The 24,712-nt window shown below is 29.8% G+C and overlaps 1 protein-coding gene across 7 annotated transcripts in view; it reads right to left on the bottom strand.

Annotated features, from left to right (window-relative positions):
• The window catches only part of LOC119602948 (galactosylgalactosylxylosylprotein 3-beta-glucuronosyltransferase P), a 94,826-nt gene that overhangs the window by 52,929 nt on the left and 17,185 nt on the right, over positions 1-24,712 (bottom strand). The window contains exons 1-2 of one of the 7 annotated variants that reach the window (XM_037954770.1): positions 15,031-15,048; positions 14,871-14,917 (exon numbers count right to left, since the gene is read on the bottom strand). The exons of the other annotated variants lie outside the window; for them this stretch is intronic. The gene's annotated coding sequence lies outside the window, so the exon portion shown is untranslated. Of the gene's footprint in view, positions 1-14,870; positions 14,918-15,030; positions 15,049-24,712 lie in introns of those variants that run through there. 7 annotated transcript variants of the gene reach the window in all.

Here is a 24,712-nt window from a genome sequence, read left to right as displayed (position 1 = left end):
AGTTCAGTTCTAGTTCAGTTCTAGTTCTAGTTCAGTTCTAGTTCAGTTCTAGTTCAGTTCTAGTTCAGTTCTAGTTCAGTTCTAGTTCAGTTCTAGTTCAATTCTAGTTCAGTTCTAGTTCTAGTTCAGTTCTAGTTCAGTTCTAGTTCTAGTTCAGTTCTAGTTCAGTTCTAGTTCAGTTCTAGTTCAGTTATAGTTCAGTTATAGTTCAGTTCTAGTTCTAGTTCAGTTCTAGTTCAGTCTAGTTCAGTTCTAGTTCAGTTCTAGTTCAGTTCTAGTTCAGTTCTAGTTCAATTCTAGTTCAGTTCTAGTTCTAGTCAGTTCTAGTTCAGTTCTAGTTCAGTTCTAGTTCAGTTCTAGTTCAGTTCTAGTTCAGTTCTAGTTCAGTTCTAGTTCAGTTCTAGTTCAGTTCTAGTTCAGTTCTAGTTCAGTTCTAGTTCAGTTTCTAGTTCAGTTCTAGTTCAGTTCTAGTTCAGTTCTAGTTCAGTTCTAGTTCAGTTCTAGTTCAGTTCTAGTTCAGTTCTAGTTCAGTTTCTAGTTTCAGTTCTAGTTCAGTTCTAGTTCAGTTCTAGTTCAGTTCTAGTTCAGTTCTAGTTCAGTTCTAGTTCAGTTCTAGTTCAGTTCTAGTTCAGTTCTAGTTCAGTTCTAGTTCAGTTCTAGTTCAGTTCTAGTTCAGTTCTAGTTCAGTTCTAGTTCAGTTCTAGTTCAGTTCTAGTTCAGTTCTAGTTCAGTTCTAGTTCAGTTCTAGTTCAGTTCTAGGTCAGTTCTAGGTCAGTTCTAGTTCAGTTCTAGTTCAGTTCTAGTTCAGTTCTAGCTCCGTTCTAGCTCCGTTCTAGTTCAGTTTGTCTTGCTCCCTTCATGCCGATCCCTGCTTTGTAGTTATTTCAAAAACAGGAGGGATATTAGCAGTATATGTATGAGTATTGTAAAATAATACCAATACAAATACTATTATAGATCCCATGTGTGTGTGCATTTGAGGGTCTGCAAATGAATGTGCGGAAATTGTTGTCGATTTACGAGTTTAAGTTCGAAAAAAAAAACTGAACAAAATATTAAAAATAAATACACACCACAATAAATAATAAATAAATTACACATTTATGTACAAATATGAACATAAAACAATAAAGAAAATAATTTGTAAATATAAAACTTAAACACATACGCAGTCATTATGTGAATTATTATTTGGGGTTATGTGTAATTGAAAAAATATAATTCTACAACCACGACTATATAAAATAGGTTATGGCATCGGTAGAACAATTTGTATGACAAACTTTTCAAACGATTTTTCTTTTATATTTTTCTGCATAACAAACTGTGATTATCCTAAATGAAATCACTTTTAATTGGCAAATCATTTATGGCATTTATGTTAAAACATACTTTTGTATTGGTATTCAACATAAATCTGTTATTTGCTTATTACAAATAGTTATTGTTTTATACTTAAGTACTGTTTAAATCCTCTCATTAAAATAAAAAGCAAATATTTCACAACAAATTATAATTCAATGATTTAAACACCCTACAGGACAATTTTATATTAGTTGTAGTTCCGTTATAGATCAATTCTAGTTAAGTAATAGAACTTTGTTCTAGTTCTGTTCTAGTTGTGTTCTAGTTGTGTTCTAGTTGCGTTCTAGTTGTGTTCTAGTTGCGTTCTAGTTGTGTTCTAGTTGCGTTCTTGTTGTGTTCTAGTTGTGTTTTAGTTCTGTTCTAGTTTTGTTCTAGTTGTTTTCTAGTTGTGTTCTAGTTGTGTCCTAGTTGTGTCCTAGTTGTGTTCTAGTTGTGTTCTAGTCGTGTTCTAGTTCTGTTCTAGTTCCGTTCTAGTTGTGTTCTATTTGCGTTCTAGTTGTGTTCTAGTTGTGTTCTAGTTTTGTTCTAGTTGTGTTCTAGTTGCGTTCTAGTTGTGTTCTATTTGTGTTCTAGATCTAGTTCTGTTCTAGTTTTGTTCTAGTTGTGTTATAGTTCTGTTCTAGTTGTGTTCTAGTTCAGTTCTAATTGTGTTCTAGTTATGTTCTAGTACTGTTCTAGTTCTGTTCTAGTTCTGTTCTAGTTCTGTTCTAGTTCTGTTCTAGTTCTGTTCTAGTTCTGTTCTAGTTCTGTTCTAGTTCTGTTCTAGTTCTGTTCTAGTTCTGTTCTAGTTCTGTTCTAGTTCTGTTCTAGTTCTGTTCTAGTTCTGTTCTAGTTCTGTTCTAGTTCTGTTCTAGTTCTGTTCTAGTTCTGTTCTAGTTCTGTTCTAGTTCTGTTCTATTTCTGTTCTAGTTTTGTTCTAGTTGTGTTTCTAGTTGTGTTCTAGTCTTGTCCTAGTTGTGTTCTAGTTCTGTTCTAGTTGTGTTCTATTTGCTTTCTAGTTGTGTTCTAGTTTTGTTCTAGTTGTGTTCTAGTTGTGTTCTAGCTGTGTTCTAGTTGCGTTCTAGTTGTGTTCTAGTTGTGTTCTAGATCTAGTTCTGTTCTAGTTTTGTTCTAGTTGTGTTCTAATTGCGTTCTAGTTGTGTTCTAGTTGTGTTCTAGATCTAGTTCTGTTTCTAGTTCGGTTCTAGTTGTGTTCTAGTTTGTTCTAGTTCTGTTCTAGTTCTGTTCTTGTTCTGTTCTAGTTCTGTTCTAGTTCTGTTCTAGTTCTGTTCTAGTTCGGTTCTAGTTGTGTTCTAGTTTGTTCTAGTTCTGTTCTAGTTTCTGTTCTAGTTCTGTTCTAGTTCTGTTCTAGTTCTGTTCTAGTTCTGTTCTAGTTCTGTTCTAGTTCTGTTCAGTTCTGTTCTAGTTCTGTTCTAGTTCTGTTCTAGTTCTGTTCTAGTTCTGTTCTAGTTCTGTTCTAGTTCTGTTCTAGTTCTGTTCTAGTTCTGTTCTTGTTCTATTCTAGTTCTGTTCTAGTTCTGTTCTAGTTCTGTTCTAGTTCTGTTCTAGTTCTGTTCTAGTTCTGTTCTAGTTCTGTTCTAGTTCTGTTCTAGTTCTAGTTCTGTTCTAGTTCTGTTCTAGTTCTGTTCTAGTTCTGTTCTAGTTCTGTTCTAGTTCTGTTCTAGTTCTAGTTCTGTTCTAGTTCTGTTCTAGTTCTAGTTCTAGTTCTGTTCTAGTTCTGTTCTAGATCTGTTCTAGTTCTGATCTAGTTCTGATCTAGTTCTGTTCTAGTTCTGTTCCTTTAGTTATACTGCGTTTCACATCATGTAGTTGATTCTTTAGTCGTTATACTCTTTCTATATTTTCCTAAATGTTTTTCAATTCCCCTAACAATTTGATTTTAAATTGCTTTTCTATATTTACATTTATGGCTTTTTGTAGACTAGAAATTTTATAATTTGCAAATAGTATAAATTTTTCTCTAACAATAATTGTTCGCAAAAATTTCAAACGTTAATGAGTTTTTCCTTTAAACAAAATTACCGTAAATATTTCAAAATGCAAATTGGAAACTAAATGAAGAATTTATTGGCAGTTGAAAATTTAAATAATATCATTTAGAATAATTGAGAGAGGTGTAAAGAATTTAAAGCTAAATCAGAAAAACTCTTTATGCTTCAATAACTCTTGTAGTAAAATTTCAATCGCAAATAACTTTCACTTGACTTTAACATTGACAGTTATTTTTAAGTTAAGGTCTGGGTTTACCTTTAGAATTTTTTTTCGATATAAAAATCCATCTATAAAAAAAAGAACCTTAATTAAAGTTCATGTCCGGTTTTTATTAGCAGCAACTAAAACAAGTTGGTGGTTTCTATTATATTTTTTATCTAACCCAACTATCGCATGTATTTCATCATTTTAACTACACATTTTGCTTTTTATCTAAATGGAGCGTAAATAATTTACAAAAAAAGGATATTATTCACATAATGGCATAAATGTATTTTTTGTAATTTTGTGTAATTATAACTATAGAGTATAAAATTACAAGCTTATCTGGAAAAATAAAATAATATTCTATAGTAAAGGCAAAAAAAAAAAAACGAAAATCATGTTTAGTTCAATAGTTTGTTTATTTATGGAGCAAAAACAAAAACAACAAATAATAAAAATTTATATAGAAAATTTATTAAAACACCATAAACTTAAGTAATATTATATAGAAAATAGCATTTTCCAAACGAGCCAAACGTAGATATTTTATCTACCCCCACTTTTAAAACATTTACCATTAAAATAAAAACTATCAAAAGTCCCCTGTATGTGTGTGTTCCTGACTCTAAAGTACATACAAACAATATGACCATTATAGAAACCCTATAGATAGATAAACAACATGACCACTCACTTTCCATTACCAGGCAACAGCAAATAAATTCCTTTTAGGAAAATAAATGTACAAGCGGCAGACAGTCGACAAATAAAATAACAGCAATAATTAAAAACAGAAACTAGAGATATTAAAACTTCATATTTTATTATGGAAAAACGCAGAAAAATAAACGATAATAAAATATGTGTAAAAATGGTTTAATAAATATAAAATGAAAAAGCAATAAATTGCAAAAAAATAAAAAATAATAACAATTATATAGAAAATTTGCAGACTAGACTATAGACTAGACTATAGACTAGACTATAGACTAGACTATAGACTAGACTATAGACTAGACTATAGACTAGACTATAGACTAGACTATAGACTAGACTATAGACTAGACTATAGACTAGACTATAGACTAGACTATAGACTAGACTATAGACTAGACTATAGACTAGACTATAGACTAGACTATAGACTAGACTATAGACTAGACTATAGACTAGACTATAGACTACTATGACTAGACTAGACTATAGACTAGACTATAGACTAGACCTAAGACTAGACTATAGACTAGACTATAGACTAGACTATAGACTAGACTATAGACTAGACTATAGACTAGACTATAGACTAGACTATAGACTAGACTATAGACTAGACTATAGACTAGACTATAGACTAGACTATAGACTAGACTATAGACTAGACTATAGACTAGACTATAGTCTATAGACTAGACTATAGACTAGACTATAGACTAGACTATAGACTAGACTATAGACTAGACTATAGACTAGACTATAGACTAGACTATAGACTAGACTATAGACTAGACTATAGACTAGACTATAGACTAGACTATAGACTAGACTATAGACTAGACTATAGACTAGACTATAGACTAGACTATAGACTAGACTATAGACTAGACTATAGACTAGACTATAGACTAGACTATAGACTAGACTATAGACTAGACTATAGACTAGACTATAGACTAACTATAGACTAGACTAGACTAGACTATAGACTAGACTATAGACTAGACTATAGACTAGACTATAGACTAGACTATAGACTAGACTATAGACTAGCCTATAGACTAGACTATAGACTAGGCTATAGACTAGACCATAGACTAGACTATAGACTAGACTAGACTATAGATTAGACTATAGACTAGACTATAGACTAGACTATAGACTAGACTATGGACTAGACCATAGACTAGACCATAGACTAGACTATAGACTAGACTATAGACTAGACTATAGACTAGACTATAGACTAGACTATAGACTAGACTATAGACTAGACTATAGACTAGACTATAGATAGACTATAGACTAGACTATAGACTAGACTATAGACTAGACTATAGACTAGACTATAGACTAGACTATAGACTAGACTATAGACTAGACTATAGACTAGACTATAGACTAGACTATAGACTAGACTATAGACTAGACTATAGACTAGACTATAGACTAGACTATAGACTAGACTATAGACTAGACTATAGACTAGACTATAGACTAGACTATAGACTAGACTATAGACTAGACTATAGACTAGACTATAGACTAGACTATAGACTAGACTATAGACTAGACTATAGACTAGACTTAGACTAGACTATAGACTAGACTATAGACTAGACTATAGACTAGACTATAGCTAGACTATAGAACTAGATATAGACACTAGACTATAGACTAGACTATAGACTAGACTATAGACTAGACTATAGACTAGACCTAGACTATAGACTTAGACCTATAGACTAGCCTATAGACTAGCCTATAGACTAGACTATAGACTAGCTATAGACTAGACCATAGACCTAGACTAGACTAGACTATAGACTAGACTAGAATATAGACTAGACTATAACTAGACCATAGACTAGACTATAGACTAGACTATAGACTAGACTATGGACTAGACATAGACTAGACCATAGACTAGACTATAGACTAGACTATAGACTAGACTATAGACTAGACCTATAGACTAGACTATAGACTAGACTATAGACTAGACTATAGACTAGACTATAGACTAGACTATAGACTACACTATAGACTAGACTATAGACTAGACTTATAGACTAGACTATAGACTAGACTATAGACTGGACTATAGACTAAACTATAGACTAGACTATAGACTAGACTATAGTCTATAGTCTAGTCTATAGTCTATAGACTAGACTATAGACTAGACTATAGACTAGACTATAGACTAGACTATAGACTAGACTATAGACTAGACTATAGACTAGACTATAGACTAGACTATAGACTAGACTATAGACTAGACTATAGACTAGACTATAGACTAGACTATAGACTAGACTATAGACTAGACTATAGACTAGACTATAGACTAGACTATAGACTAGACTATAGACTAGACTATAGACTAGACTATAGACTAGACTATAGACTAGACTATAGACTAGACTATAGACTAGACTAGACTAGACTATAGACTAGACTAGACCATAGACTAGACTATAGACTAGACTATAGACTAGACTATAGACTAGACTATAGACTAGACTATAGACTAGACTATAGACTAGACTATAGACTAGACTATAGACTAGACTATAGACTAGACTAGACTAGACTATAGACTAGACTATAGACTAGACTGTAGACCAGACTACACACTACACTATAGTCCTGTATATAATCCATTCTATGTATAGTCCACCCTATAGTCCAGACTATCGTCTTCTACATGGACTATAGAAATTTTTCTTTATTTCAAACTCCTATCAAAATGTTTTTATAATTTTTTTCCCGTATAATTCAATTAGTTATGCTAAATTACGTTTTATTTACTGCTTGTGTCTTTTCTAAATCTAAAAGAAATAACTTCTTGTCATTCTTGTCTCCGTCTAATCTAACCATTTTGTTTAATAATCCTTAAACACGTAATGAATCCCTGAAATTTGTTTGTTAGGGATTATGGTTTTTAATACAAATATTTAGTGCTTATGGGGAAGGTCAATATTGTAGAACACAAATGTTTAAGAGAAGAGACCCCTTTATACAAAAATCAAACATTGTCATCGAGTGTGCAAACTGTTGCACATTTGAAAAGGAAATATGTTTAAGAAGTTTTATAGTTTCAAGCAACAGGAGTTTAGTTTAGAAGTTTTCTAATAAATTGTTGATTTTTCAACTTAATCTATAGTTACTCCCTTTGAAATATGTTTCAAAAAAATTATACTTGCAAGACAGACAAAACAAATCGAAGACGACATGGTGTTTAAATTAAAGTTGTTCTACTCCTCGGCCTTTTTTTTTGTTCTTAGCTTGCTGGGGTAAAGCAGCAGGAATGGAAAAAGATTGAAGGCAAAAAATAAAATGGGTGTTGGCTGGTTATAATACATTTGCACTACAACCTTCCATCTGTCTATCCTTCTTTACAACGATGAAGAAAAGCAAACTATAAAATTATTAAAAAAAATGTATCTATCGAACTGTTGCTTTAACTTCATTGGCAGGGTAAGCACAGCGCAGAACTGCTGCTATCAGCATTTATTAGCTTTTAAGCTTTAGCTGGCAAATTTAGCAGTCTTAGCTAGAGCTCTGTGTGTGTTTTACTTTGCTGTGCTGTCTGCCATTGATGGGTTTGGTGTGAAAGGTTAACATGCTTTTAAGTGTTAATCCTAATAGGATATACTAAGGATAATTTATCATGTTAAGGAAGTAACAAATGATAGTAGCAATTTAAAAGGGAATACAAAACAACAAGAAAACTAAAACAAATAAATAAAACTACTAGACAGGGGAGTTTCTTAAAGGATTTGTTAAATAGTTATTAAAGATGATAAGAAAATAAACATAAATTATGTTTTTAATTTAAGAACATTTTTTAAAACTAACAAATATGAAGAAAGTTAATGACAAAAGTGCTAACAGTTTTATTAAGAAAGATAAAGTATAATTAATTAAGAAAAATGCAAAAAAGGATAAAACAAAAGGGATATTTTAAGAAAAACTTAATATAAATTAAGAGCTTTAGATAGACAAGTATATGGCTTAGTTCAGAGTCTAATCTATAGTCCAGTCTACAGTCTATAGTTTAGTTTAGTTTAGTCTATATTCTAGTCTATAGTTTAGTCCACAGTCTAGTTTATAGTCCAAGTCTAATCAAAGGTAGTTTAATGTCTAGTCTAATCAATAGTCCAGTTTATAGTCTAGTTTATAGTCTAGTTTATAGTCTCGTTTATAGTCTAGTCTATAGTCTAGTATATAGTCTAGTCTATAGTCTAGTCCATAGTCTAGTCTATAGTCTAGTCTATAGTCTAGTCTATAGTCTAGTCTATAGTTTAGTCTATAGTCTAGTCTATAGTCTAGTCTATAGTCTAGTCTATAGTCTAGTCTATAGTCTAGTCTATAGTCTAGTCTATAGTCAAGTCTATTGTCTAGTCTATTGTCTAGTCTATAGTCTAGTCTATAGTCTAGTCTATAGTGTAGTCTATAGTGTAGTCTATAGTCTAGTCTATAGTCTAGTCTATAGTCTAGTCTATAGTCTAGTCTATAGTCTAGTCTATAGTCTAGTCTATAGTCTAGTCTATAATCTACTATAGTCTAGTCTATAGTCTAGTCTATAGTCTAGTCTATAGTCTAGTCTATAGTCTAGTCTATAGTCTAGTCTATAGTCTAGTCTATAGTTAGTCTATAGTCTAGTCCATAGTCTAGTCTATAGTCTAGTCTATAGTCTAGTCTATAGTCTAGTCTAGAGTCTAGTCTAGAGTCTAGTCTATAGTCTAGTCTATAGTCTAGTCTATAGTCTAGTCTATAGTCTAGTCTATAGTCTAGTCTATAGTCTACTCTATAATCTTGTCTATAATCTAGTCTATAGCTTAGTCTCTGGTCTAGTTTATACTTTAGATTAGAGTCCATAGTTCAGTCTGGTCTACAGTCTATAGTTTATTAATTAAAAAAATTAAATTTGAAAAATCTAAAACATTTTAGAAATTTCTTAAAAAAATTAAATTTTAATTTCCTATTTCTTTTTTAACTTGAAATGCAAACATCAAAATCCAGACGTGTACTTTTCAATACTCACTTTAAATAACAAATTCTTATCAATAAATTGTATTACTAATTTGTAATTTTTTCAACAAAAACAACTCTATAGTATCGTAATAAGCATTTTTTTAATATTAATGAAAATTAAACGCCCCTTTTATTAAAACGAACAAGAGTTTATAACAAATGAAACGTGTTCAATAATAGCGTTTATTTTTTCTAATTGTTAAACAAATAAATATGCAATCGAAATGTTCTAGTAAAATTTTACAATTATTTATTTATTTACTTACAATTTGTAAGTAGTTTATCAGAGAAATAGTGTTAAAAATATTGATTTATTTAGTCATCAAATAAATAAATTATTAATTGACAAAAATAATTCTTATAAAAAAAACATTATTATCTAATAAAAACAATTGTGTAATTGCTGGACAAGTTATAAAGAATTATTAAACTTTTTTTGGGTCGTTAATAAAATCTATGAATGTGGGAAAGGTAGATAAAATTAAAAAAAATAAAATGAGAATAACTAATTAATTACACTTATGTATATGTATATATTTGTTTCGACTATAGACCAGACTATAGACTAGATTCTAGACTAGGACTCTAGACTAGTCTATAGTCTAGTCTATAGTCTAGTCTATAGTCTAGTCTATAGTCTAGTCTATAGTCTAGTCTATAGTCTAGTATATAGTCTAGTCTATAGTCTAGTCTATAGTCTAGTCTATAGTCTAGTCTATAGTCTAGTCTATAGTCTAGTATATAGTCTAGTCTATAGTCTAGTCTATAGTCTAGTCTATAGTCTAGTCTATAGTCTAGTCTATAGTCTAGTCTATAGTCTAGTCTATAGTCTAGTCTATAGTCTAGTCTATAGTCTAGTCTATAGTCTAGTCTATAGTCTAGTCTATAGTCTAGTCTATAGTCTAGTCTATAGTCTAGTCTATAGTCTAGTCTATAGTCTAGTCTATAGTCTAGTCTATAGTCTAGTTTATAGTCTAGTCTATAGTCTAGTCTATAGTCTAGTCTATAGTCTAGTCTATAGTCTAGTCTAGTCTAGTCTAGTCTATAGTCTAGTCTATAGTCTAGTCTATAGTCTAGTCTATAGTCTAGTCTATAGTCTAGTCTATAGTCTAGTCTATAGTCTAGTCTATAGTCTAGTCTATAGTCTAGTCTATAGTCTAGTCTATAGTCTAGTCTATAGTCTAGTCTAGTCTGTCTAGTCTAGTCTATAGTCTAGTCTATAGTCTAGTCTATAGTCTAGTCTATAGTCTAGTCTATAGTCTAGTCTATAGTCTAGTCTATAGTCTAGTCTATAGTCTAGTCTATAGTCTAGTCTATAGTCTAGTCTATAGTCTAGTCTATAGTCTAGTCTATAGTCTAGTCTATAGTCTAGTCTATAGTCTAGTCTATAGTCTAGTCTATAGTCTAGTCTATAGTCTAGTCTATAGTCTAGTCTATAGTCTAGTCTATAGTCTAGTCTATAGTCTAGTCTATAGTCTAGTCTATAGTCTAGTCTATAGTCTAGTCTATAGTCTAGTCTATAGTCTAGTCTATAGTCTAGTCTATAGTCTAGTCTATAGTCTAGTCTATAGTCTAGTCTATAGTCTAGTCTATAGTCTAGTCTATAGTCTAGTCTATAGTCTAGTCTATAGTCTAGTCTATAGTCTAGTCTATAGTCTAGTCTATAGTCTAGTCTATAGTCTAGTCTATAGTCTAGTCTATAGTCTAGTTTATAGTCTAGTCTATAGTCTAGTCTATAGTCTAGTCTATAGTCTAGTCTATAGTCTAGTCTATAGTCTAGTCTATAGTCTAGTCTATAGTCTAGTCTATAGTCTAGTCTATAGTCTAGTCTATAGTCTAGTCTATGTCTAGTCTATAGTCTAGTCGATAGTCTAGTCTATAGTCTAGTCGATAGTCTAGTCTATAGTCTAATCTATAGTCTAGTCTATGGTCTAGTCTATAGTCCAGTCTATAGTCTAGTCTATAGTCTGGTCTAAAGTCTAGTCTATAGTCTCGTCTATAGTCTAGTCTATAGTCTAGTCTATAGTCTAGTCTATAGTCTAGTCTATAGTCCAGTCTATAGTCTAGTCTATAGTCTAGTTTATAGTCTAGTCTATAGTCTAGTCTATAATCTAGTCTATAGTCTAGTCTACAGTCTAATCTATAGTCTATTCTACAGTCTAGTCTATAGTCTGGTCTATAGTTTTGTCCAGAATGATGTCTAATATGTAATCGAGTCTATTGTTATTTATGTATGTATTCCATTTGCTAAAAGTTCTTTTAATTACTGAAAACTCAGTAGTAAAACTTTAAAATTTAAATTAAAAACAAAAACCTCAAAGTTAAACCAAAACTGTAAACCATAATTAAGTATAACAACTAGATTATTATCATGTTGAACATTATCATCAACAATATTACTCAAATACCCAACAGATTTAAGTTTGACATTCGACCTCTTTAAGACTACGACATAGTCTCTGCTCGGGATTATAACCTAGCATCTAGTCTAGACTATAGTTAAGTGTAGCGTATAGTATGAGTTATAAGCTTAGTCTTAAGTTTATAGTGTAGATTAGAATAGTCTTCAAATACTACTGGGTTTAGACTTGTAGTTTGTTAAATGTGTTTAATACTGTATGTGGTTGAGCTAATGTAATGACAAATACCAGGTTAAACCTTTTACATTTGATTTTTTTTTTTGTCAACGAATTGTTGTTGTTGTTACTATTGTTGTTACAACAACCTCAATTTGTGTGTGCAATTGAAAGCAATAAATGTTTTTCTCGCATTTGACATTTTAAAACACAGTAAGTGACATTATTGTGTCACTACAGGCACAAAAAAATGGAAAAAAACAAAACATACAAAGAACAGCAAACATTTGCAGGCACGTTCTGGTACAAACATGCACACGCACTTACATAAATTTACATTAAGTCGCAGTCCACTCACTAGTAGTTACAAGTAGGTTGTTCTATGGATTTCTATTCCATTTTCTTTTTTCTCTTATTCCCAACTGTCTATTTGAATTTGACAGTTGTTTAAAACGATATCCTTTAAATGTTGACCAAACAATATTACTCATACTCTAATACTGCCCCATGCCGCATACCTCCTACTGCTATTTGTATGATTTGTTTTTGTTCCTGTGGTCTTGTAGACAGATTTGTGTTTTGTAATGCAAGTTTTTGCATGTTTGAAGGAGTGTTTATGAGTGTTTGTTTGTCTAACTGTTTATGACATTTTACTGGTAATTGTTCTACTGCTTTCTCACTCTCTCACATTTTATTATGTATTTTTCTAGTTCTAGTGCAAGTTGTAGCTATAGTTGTTGCAGTGTGTCATGTTAAACTATCGTTATTTGCAAAACATTTTTACTGCTGCTTTTTTTCCATTTTTATCTTGCAATTTTCTTCTTCCTCTTCTCTATTAGTTACTGTTGTTCTTGTTGTAGTAGTTGTCTAGTAAAACTTTGTTTTGAAAAATTCATTACAATAATATAATATTTCTAGAGAGATAAGAAGCAAAAAGAGAGCTAAACAAAACCAACAGACAAGACAGAACACATTTGAACATGTCTGTTATTTGGAAGGAAGAATTGTACAAATAACAAATAAAAGAGACAACAAATTTCGGCAAATAAAATTTGTATTGACATTGCAGAACAAAAAAAATATATAAAAAGAATTGGATATTTTTAATGGAATTTTTAAAAAAAGATTTTAAAAATGAAAACAATTTGAAGGAAACAAGTAAATGTGAGAAGAATACACTTCACAGTTATCTGAATAAAACAGTTGCATTTTGTAGACTCGACAAAGTTGAGACTATAGACTAAACAGCATACAAAATATAGGCTAGACTTAAGACTAGACCAGAGACTAGACTTGAGACTATAATATAGACTAGACTATAGTCTAGACTATGGAGTAGACTATAGACTAGACCATTTACGAGACTGTAGACTTGACTAAACCGAATAGGAACTAGAACAGAACTAGAGCTGAACCAGAACTGAACTAGAACAGAACTACAACAGAACTACAACAGAACTACAACAGAACTAGAACAGAACTAGAACAGAACTAGAACAGAACTAGAACAGAACTAGAACAGAACTAGAACAGAACTAGAACAGAACTAGAACAGAACTAGAACTAGAACAGAACTAGAACTAGAACAGAACTAGAACGGAACTAAAACAGAACTAGAACAGAACTAGAACAGAACTAGAACAGAACTAGAACAGAACAGAACTAGAACAGAACTAGAACAGAACTAGAACAGAACTAGAACAGAACTAGAACAGAACTAGAACAGAACTAGAACAGAACTAGAACAGAACTAGAACAGAACTAGAACAGAACTAGAACAGAACTAGAACAGAACTAGAACAGAACTAGAACAGAACTAGAACAGAACTAGAACAGAACTAGAACAGAACTAGAACAGAACAGGAACAGAACTAGAACAGAACTAGAACTAGAACAGAACTAGAACAGAACTAGAACAGAACTAGAACAGAACTAGAACAGAACTAGAAAGAACTAGAACAGAACAAGAACAGAACTAGAACAGAACTAGAACAGAACTAGAACAGAACTAGAACAGAACTAGAACAGAACTAGAACAGAACTAGAACAGAACTAGAACAGAACTAGAACAGAACTAGAACAGAACTAGAACAGAACTAGAACAGAACTAGAACAGAACTAGAACTAGAACAGAACTAGAACTAGAACAGAACTAGAACGGAACTAAAACAGAACTAGAACAGAACTAGAACAGAACTAGAACAGAACTAGAACAGAACTAGAACAGAACAGAACTAGAACAGAACTAGAACAGAACTAGAACTAGAACAGAACTAGAACAGAACTAGAACAGAACTAGAACAGAACTAGAACAGAACTAGAACAGAACTAGAACAGAACTAGAACAGAACTAGAACAGAACTAGAACAGAACTAGAACAGAACTAGAACTAGAACAGAACTAGAACAGAACTAGAACAGAACTAGAACAGAACTAGAACAGAACTAGAACAGAACTAGAACAGAACTAGAACAGAACAAGAACAGAACTAGAACTAGAACAGAACTAGAACAGAACTAGAACAGAACTAGAACAGAACTAGAACAGAACTAGAACGGAACTAAAACAGAACTAGAACAGAACTAGAACAGGACTAGAACAGAACTAGAACAGAACTAGAACAGAACTAGAACAGAACTAGAACAGAACTAGAACAGAACTAGAACAGAACTAGAACAGAACTAGAACAGAACTTAACTAGAACAGAACTTAACTAGAACAGAACTAGAATCGAACTAGATCTGAACTAGAACTGAACTAGATCTGAACTAGAACTTAACTAGAATTGAACTAAAACTAAACTAGAACTAGTCCATTGTCTGGACTATAGCCTACTCTATAGTCCGGACTATAAATATATCTATATGTAGTCTATAGACAGGACTATAGTCTAGTTTAATCCAAACTAAATATTCGATTCTTTATTCAAAATTAATAAAATTCTTTATTGAAATTAAAGCTCCAAATAATATTTACCTTTTAAGAAATCATGTAAAAAGTGATTAAAGTCTTTTTAGACTTACCTGTAAATAAAAGAGAAAATTAATTTAAATTAGTACAATTATAAAAAATAAGCTTAGCTAAATTCTATATTCTAGGTGTTAAATTAAATTGTTGTTAATATGACGAAAATTACATCGTTTTTGCGTAATAGTAACAAACCGTTGTATTCTTCTAGGAAAAGGAATGTGTTCTGAATAAGCTTTTGTTTGTAAGAAAAAATTAATTAAAATGTATGTTTTTCAAATGTTCTTTGCCTTTCACTTCACTGTTATCAATTGCTTTTAAGAGTTTTACTAGAATTTGAAATTGCCCCGAATATTGACAATGTTTTTCTTTTTTTACAAAAAGACTATTTATCATTTCCCAGAATTTTTTTTAATATTTCATTACTCCCTGGCTGCTTGTTAAAACAAAAATTGTTGGTTTTTTTTTTTTGGTGGATTTTTAATGAAACTTTTTCATTTCTTCTTTCTTCCCACCAAACTTTCTAATGTTTTTATTTACTTAGTTTTACGTTTGTGTACTGTCTACTGTTTGCATAACATCCTTCGTCCTTTTTTTTGCCATCGAAATAGTCATCCATCAATATTAATTAGTAGTCAGTTATACGCGAGTCCGTTAACAAGCCTTTTTAGCAACATGTTGTTAGGTTTTGGGAAGGGGGAAGGAGAGGAATAGGGATTGTAACGTTGATTTTGAAGTATTTAGTCAATTGTTTATTTACTTTTACGGAATAATTTATTGAGAATTTTGTAAAATTAAGTTCTAGATAAATTTCACATTTAAAATTCTTGACACAATATTGGTTTTTAATTAAAGGGACAACAACAAGTTTATTTAACGGGTTAATAGCAGAAAGAGGGGTTTTTGCAGGAAATTTCTTGATTTCTTTAGAAAGTTTCCATACATTAAGGAAATGGGACACAGTTTGTTTGACTTTGTAACTTCAAAATGAGACCAATTAAAAATTAGTACTTTTTTGGTACCTTTTTGGTACTTTTTTGTAAATATTGCTTAATAAAATGTGATAAGGCAAAACATCTATTTTAAATCTCGTTCACTAGTTTGTTTTGTAAGTTTTCTTTAAAAATTTATTAACTTAGTCATCATCACCATCTGTCATATCCTGTCTGCCCTTAAAACAGTATGGCGCCTTTTAAAAACAGTACTCGTTTACATTACAAGACCCAAACACCAGCATCAGCAAAACTGTTATTGCATTTCAAAAGGAAAACTATTTCTAATCTAAATTAAAAAAAAACAACAAACAAAACAATTTTGTTTGCCAAAAAATATTTTCTACCACGCAATCAAAATTGTATATAGTTTTATGTTAACAACAGCAATAACTATTTTGTTCAGTATTTTAGAAATATTTTATTTTTTTTTTAATGAAAACATTTAACTTTCTTTTTGTGCAAAGTTCTCTAGTTATTTATGTGTAAATAATTCTGCAAAAAAAAATCGGAAAAAAACTAGACTATAAACAATATTTTTTGGTAAACGCCAAACTGTCTACTGCGTTTTTGGCTGAGTTACAATTACTTTTTTGTTTTTTTTTTTATCTTTTTTTTTAATTTTCGATATATTGTTTGGAATATTATCAATTATTTAGGACAGGAAAGGCGTAACTAGGGCACACACTCAGTTACTATACTAACCTAGATTAGAAGTAAAACTGAACGAGAACAGAACTAGAATAGAACTAGAACAGAACTAGAACAGAACTAGTACAGAACTAGAACAGAACTAGAACAGAACAGAACTAGAACAGAACTAGAACAGAACTAGAACAGAACTAGAACAGAACTAGAACAGAACTAGAACAGAACTAGAACAGAACTAGAACAGAACTAGAACAGAACTAGAACAGAACTAAAACAGAACTAGAACAGAACTAGAACAGAACTAGAACAGAACTAGAACAGAACTAGAACAGAACTAGAACAGAACTAGAACAGAACTAGACAACTAGAACTGAACTAGAACAGAACTAGAACAGAACTAGAACAGAACTAGAACAGAACTAGAACAGAACTAGAACAGAACTAGAACAGAACTAGAACAGAACTAGAACAGAACTAGAACACAGAACTAGAACAGAACTAGAACAGAACTAGAACAGAACTAGAACAGAACTAGAACAGAACTAGAACAGAACTAGAACAGAACTAGAACAGAACTAGAACAGAACTAGAACAGAACTAGAACAGAACTAGAACAGAACTAGAACAGAACTAGAACAGAACTAGAACAGAACTACTAGAACAGAACTAAACAGAACTAGAACAGAACTAGAACAGAACTAAACTAGAACTAGAACTAGAACAGAACTAGAACAGAACTAGAACAGAACTAGAACAGAACTAGAACAGAACTAGAACAGAACTAGAACAGAACTAGAACAGAACTAGAACAGAACTAGAACAGAACTAGAACAGAACTAGAACAGAACTAGAACAGAACTAGAACAGAACTAGAACAGAACTAGAACAGAACTAGAACAGAACTAGAACAGAACTAGAACAGAACTAGAACAGAACTAGAACAGAACTAGAACAGAACTAGAACAGAACTAGAACAGAACTAGAACAGAACTAGAACAGAACTAGAACAGAACTAGAACAGAAACTAGAACAGAACTAGAACAGAACTAGAACAGAACTAGAACAGAACTAGAACAGAACTAGAACAGAACTAGAACAGAACTAGAACAGAACTAGAACAGAACTAGAACAGAACTAGAACAGAACTAGAACAGAACTAGAACAGAACTAGAACAGAACTAGAACAACTAGAACAGAACTAGAACAGACTAGAACAGAACTAGAACAGAACTAGAACAGAACAGAACTAGAACAGAACTAGAACAGAACTAGAACAGAACTAGAACAGAACTAGAACAGAACTAGAACAGAACTAGAACAGAACTAGAACAGAACTAGAACAGAACTAGAACAGAACAAGAAACAGAACTAGAAACAGAACTAGAACAGAACTAGAACAGAACTAGAACAGAACTAGAACAGAACTAGAACAGAACTAGAACAGAACTAGAACAGAACTAGAACAGAACTAGAACAGAACTAGAACAGAACAAGAACAGAACAAGAACAGAACTAGAACAGAACTAGAACAGAACTAGAACAGAACTAGAACAGAACTAGAACAGAACTAGAACAGAACTAGAACAGAACTAGAACATAACTAGAACGGAACTAGAACAGAACTAGAACAGAACTAGAACAGAACTAGAACAGAACTAGAACAGAACTAGAACAGAACTAGAACAGAACTAGAACAGAACTAGAACAGAACTAGAACAGAACTAGAACAGAACTAGAACAGAACTAGAACAGAACTAGAACAGAACTAGAACAGAACTAGAACAGAACTAGAACAGAACTAGAACAGAACTAGAACAGAACTAGAACAGAACTAGAACAGAACTAGAACAGAACTAGAACAGAACTAGAACAGAACTAGAACAGAACTAGAACAGAACTAGAACTAGAACTAGAACTAGAACAGAACTAGAACAGAATTAGAACAGAATTAGAACAGAACTAGATCAGAACAAGAATGAAACTAGAACAGTACAGGACTAGAATAGAAGTAGAACATAGACAATCTCTGGTCTGGACTATAGACAATCTATAGTCTGGACTATAGACAATATATAGTCTGAACTATGGACAGTCTATATTCTGGTCCATAGACAATCTACAGTCTGGTCCATAAGCAATCTATAGTCTGGACTATAAAGAATCTATAGTCTGGACTATAGACAATCTACAATCTGGACTATAGACAATCTATAGTCTAAACTATATTATGATTTTTCTATATGTTTAATATTATTTTCAATTACAAATTTATGTAATCATTGTTTTTTTTTTTTTATTTTACATTTTTTTTTGAACAATCTTAAGTCTCACTTTCATTTCAAGAACCCTGAACTTTATGACAACAATATAAATTATTCGACTTTTGGCAATTGTTCAAACGTGGCGCTCTTTTGTATGTTATGAATACAAAAAAAAACAAAGGAATGATTCCAAGAAATTTTCATCGAAATGGGTTACAGGGTTACAACAATGAAAAGGAAACATAAAAGGGCTTAGTTAATAGTTGACATTAAATTTTTAGTATTTGGGTTTAGTGTAAAATTTATTGGATATTTAATTAAAAAAAAAATTATTAAAAAATATATATTTCTTTATAATTTATTCAACAAAGATTTAAAGATAAACTTATTTTTTTAAATAGTCTATATATTTAGTTTTTTATTAAATAAATCACTAAAACTTTTAGTGATTAGAACTAAATTCTTAATAAACTAAATACATTGTCTATATTAAACTACAAATTGCTTAAGTCAATATACTTCACGGCTATTACTATCTTATCAATAATTAATTGAAAAATTTATTATCAATACAATTTTAAATAGAGACATTTAAATGTTTTTGGTCTATAATATATCTGAAGTTGCAGTTATTTGTTTTGTGCATTAAAATAGGCGTACAGTTTTCTCCAATCAAAATTTTACAAAATTATTTGTGTTATAAGATAAAAAGGTAATGAATTTTTATTAAAAGAAATAATAAAAAAAGGGCATTGACGTACGGAAACATCAGATAAACAAAAACACGACACTTCTTTTAACTCTAATTTAAAATTAATTCAATATAAAAACTTATTATTAGCATAGCAGCAGTTTTAGACTTTAAAGAAGAACAGAACTAGAACAGAACTAAAACAGAACTAGAACAGAACTAGAACAGAACAAGAACAGAACTAGAACAGAACTAGAACAGAACTAGAACAGAACTAGAACAGAACTAGAACAGAACTAGAACTAGAACAGAACTAGAACAGAACTAGAACAGAACTAGAACAGAACTAGAACAGAACTAGAACAGAACTAGAACAGAACTAGAACAGAACTAGAACAGAACTAGAACAGAACTAGACAGAACTAGAACAGAACTAGAACAGAACTAGAACAGAACTAGAACAGAACTAGAACAGAACTAGAACAGAACTAAACAGAACTAGAACAGAATTAGAACAGAACTAGAACAGAACTAGAACAGAACAGAACTAGAACAGAACTAGAACAGAACTAGACAGAACTAGAACAGAACTAGAACAGAACTAGAACAGAACTAGAACAGAACTAGAACAGAACTAGAACAGAACTAGAACAGAACTAGAACAGAACTAGAACAGTATTAGTTTCTGTAATATTTCTTATAATTTCCTTTTTAAAAATTAGTCTCCATTTTATGGCCTCATAAAATTAAATTGTAAATAGTTTATAAATGTTTTTTTTTTTTTACACAAATATAATTGTCAAGAAAATTTTTCTCATTTATAATTTTTGTTCCATTCTTTTATTATAATACGGAAAATCTTCTATTGTTGTAGCTATTATTTGTATTGTTGTTATTCTTTTCTTTTCTAGACTGAAACAAAAATGTCACCCAGGAGTAATTTTCTTCTAATTTATGTTTCATTATACACTTGGGTAACAAAAAAACAAGTAAAGTGAAGAGGAAGGAAACTTGTAATGACATCCATCCAGCCGACTGTTAGAGAGGAACTGTATGTATTTCCTTTTGTACATTTTTTTACTTTTCATTTTTCTATTGTTCTTTTTTTAAGTATAAGTGTAGAAGACCTCACTCTCTTAGAGACGGAGCGCTTATGTGTTAAGTGTAAATACGTGAAGATGTCAACTGTTGGCAGAAAAAGTTTACATTTTTTTCAAGTGTTTCAATGCCATAATGTTTCTAGGGAAATAAATGGATATTTTTTAGTAGATTTGGGAAAAATTAAATAATTCTTTAGAAATTTATTTTATGTAGAAACATTATCATTTATCTTGAATTGTTTCAATTCCATTACGTTCCAAACTTGATTTTAAGGGTTTTGCTGCTACTAATTACAAATAGAGCATTTCAATCATTTATTTTCATATACTAAAAGGTCTAACTAAATGTTTCAATTCCATAACGTTCCAAAAAATTAGTAAACCCGGATTTTATGCCTAATTTAATGAAATAAAACATTTTAATAAATTTTATTTTATATCAAAATATTTTGTTAATAAATAATGAAATGTTTCAATTCCATAATGTTCCCAATAAACTGAAAACTTATTGATTATTCCAAAGTTTTGTAGATTTTGGAAAAAAATTTAAAATTTTTGCAAATTTCTTTCATGTAGCTGTAGTTTTGTGTAAATTTGAACACTTTATTTTCAAATGTTTCAATTCCATTATGTTTCATTTCAGATTTTTAAATTTTATACACTTTTTGTTGCATTTCTATAGATTATTTTTTCATATCAAAGAGTTATAGAGCAATTTCTCTCATTTTAGCCACAACTGTTTCGATTCCTTTACGTTTCATTTTTTTAATTTATTTTATTTAAAATTTAGATTTGAGTAAAATTTTAACAATTTATTACAAATTACTTATGTATTATAGAATATTGCAATAATATTTATTATTTTACCTTTGAATGTTTCAATTCTATTGTCTTTCTTTTTAAATTTTTAATGTTTATACATATTGGTGTCATTTTTCTAGAGTATTCTTTTTATTTATAAGAAATGTGGAGCAATTTTTCTCATTTTGATTCTTACTGTTTCGATTCCATTACGTTTCTTTTCATTTTCCTTTAGAATAGAACCAAATTTAAAGAATTCTTCAGATTTTTCTTTAATTTTAGAAAAATATTCAATAAATTTATTCACTTTACCCACAAATGTTTCAATTCCATTATGTTTCATTGCAAATTTTTGAAAGTTTATGATTTTAATTCCATTTCTTTTGATTTTATTTTGATTTGAAAGAAATGTGATGTATTTTTTTTCTGTCTTCAGTTTCAAGTGTTTCAATTCCATTATATTTCATTATAAATTTTTACTTTTTATTGGCATTTCTTTAGAAGATTATTTCATTTTAAAGAAAATTGGGAAAAAATCTCTCATTTTAATATGAAACGTTTCGATTCCATTACGTTTCTTTCCATTTTTTGAGATTAGAACCAAATGTAAATGATTCTTTAAACTTTTCTTCAATTTAAGAAAAATATTAGAGGAATTTAAAGTAATTTTTATAATTTTTCTTTTAAATGTTTCAATTCTATTGTGTTTCACTTCAAATTTTTATGTAATTCGTGATTTAAGTTGTTTTTCATCAGATTATTCTTTCATTTTAATGAAATGTAAAATAACTTTTTTTCACTTCAGCTTCAATTGTTTCAATTCCATTATGTTTCTTTTCAAATTTTATATATCTAAGCGAAATTTAAACATATCTTCACAAATTTCTTTCATATTAAACAAATTCGGAGTAAACTTTTTCCCTTTAACTATAAATGTTTCAATTCCATTTGTTTTATTTCAAGATTTTTAAGTTTATAGATTTGTATGGCATTTCTTTAGGTGATTTATATGTTTCAAAGCAATATGCAGTAAGTTTTCACTTTTCCCTATTAAATGTTTCAATTCCATTTCGTTTCATTTTAAATATCATTATGTTTTATTCATTATTTCACATTTTTTATAAAATTCATGATTTAAGTTGCATTTCTTTAGATTATTCTTTTATTTCAAAAGAAATGTGAAATAACTTTTTTCTCTTCAGCTTCAATTGTTTCAATTCCATTACGTTTCTTTTCAAATTTTATAGGTCTAAGCAAAATTTAAAAATATCTTTACAAATTTCTTTCATATTAGAGAAGTTAAGAGTACATTTTATCACTTTACCTACAAAAGTTTCAATTCCATTTTGTTTCATTACAAGATTTTTAAGTTTAAACATTTGTATGGCATTTCTTGAGATGTTTTATACATTTCAAAGAAATATGTAATAAATTTTCTCTATTAAATGTTTCAATTCCATTTCGTTTCTTTTTAAATTTGATTGGATTTCATTTAAATTTTTTATGAAATTCATGATTTAAGTTGCATTACTTTAAATTATTTTTTCATTTTAATGAAATGTGAAATAACTTTTTTCTATTCAGCTTCAATTGTTTCAATTCCATTACGTTTCTTTTCATATTTTATAGATCTAAGCGAAATTTAAACAAATTTTTACATATTTCTTTCATGTTAGATAAATTTGGAGCAAATTTTTTCACTTTACCTACAATGTTTCAAATCCATTTTGTTTCATTACAAGATTTTTAAGTTTATAGATTTGTATGGCATTTCTTTAGGTGATTTATATGTTTCAAAGCAATATGCAGTAAGTTTTCACTTTTCCCTATTAAATGTTTCAATTCCATTTCGTTTCATTTTAAATTTTATTAGGTTTAATTTCAAATTTGTATGATCGTGATTTAAGTTGCATTTCTTTAAATTATTTTTTCATTTGGAAGAAATGTGAAATAAGATTTTTCTATTTGTTTCAATTCTATTACGTTTCTTTTCAAATTTAAACATATCTTCACAAATTTCTTTCATATTAGACAAATTCGGAGTAAACTTTTTCATTTTAACTATAAATGTTTCAATTCCATTTTGTTTTATTTCAAGATTTTTATGTTTATAGATTTGTATGGCATTTCTTTAGGTGATTTATATGTTTCAAAGAACTATGTAGTAAGTTTTCTCTTAAATGTTTAAATTCCACTTCGTTTCTTTTTTAAATTGTTTCAATTCCATTACGTTTCTTTTCAAATTTTATAGATCTAAACAAAATTTAAACATATTATTACAAATTTCTTTTATATTAGTGAAATTAAGAGTAAATTTTATCACTTTACCTACAAATGTTTCAATTCCATTTTGTTTAATTTCAAAGATTTTTAAGTTTAAACATTTGTATGGCATTTCTTGAGATGTTTTATACATTTCAAAGCAATATGCAGTATGTTTTCTCTTTTTCCCTATTAAATGTTTCCATTCCATTTCGTTTCTTTTTAAATTTTAAAACGTTGCTATTCTCCCATATCTATAGATGTATCATTTATTACGTTTATATCAAATATTTTCAATAATAACCGACGTCATTTCAATAATAAAAATGAAAACAAATTAAATTTATTTATTTTATCTTAAACTTTAGTTTTATAAAATTTATTTGCTACCGTTTATTTATTCATTTAATATTTACTTCAAATATGTTTTTTTAAAACAATATTCAAACACAAGTGTTTCAAACACCTCGTCATTATTTAAACAGTTTTTTTCTCTTTTTTGACAAAATTTCAAAAATAAATATCTAACTGTGGCACCCATAACTCACGTTCTATATTTCTTTATTAATTACTTTATTGTTGTTGTTTTTTTTTCTCAAAAAATAACTTAAATATTTGTCTGCATTTGGTAGACGTCTTTTACATACTTAGTTAAAAAGAAATTCATCAAAATTTTAAACACAATTTTTTCAAATCAACAGGCTTTTCCTTCTAACACACATCCATCACTTGTGTTTTTTTTTTTCCTATAACTCAAGCACACCTTTAGTTTTTCCTTTTCATTTGTTACACTTTTTTTCTACTTTTATTACACAGGAAATCCTTTATACTTTTTTTGTTATCAATGCGTGTTTGTTATAATCACGCACTTGTTAAAATTACATTTCTTTTTATAATTTATTTTCTTGTGCCTTTTTTTTTTTGCTCTACTTCATGTACCGCCTTACAATTGGGTTAAAATTATTATGTTTAGAAAAACAAGGGGGTAGAAAAGTAGTTGGCGAAGAAATATTTTAAATAATAGACTTAAAGTAATATGGATCTACATACAGTACGGAGGTAAGAAGAGAAAATATAAACGATAATTAAAAAA

This window comes from Lucilia sericata, unplaced genomic scaffold (genome assembly GCF_015586225.1).
Source record: "Lucilia sericata isolate MDLA Ls3-8-SP2 unplaced genomic scaffold, ASM1558622v1 Contig000265F_arrow, whole genome shotgun sequence".
Classification (NCBI taxonomy): Eukaryota; Metazoa; Arthropoda; class Insecta; order Diptera; family Calliphoridae; genus Lucilia; species Lucilia sericata.
Note: the sequence above shows the minus strand (reverse complement) of the source record. Positions and strands in the feature narration are given on the sequence as shown.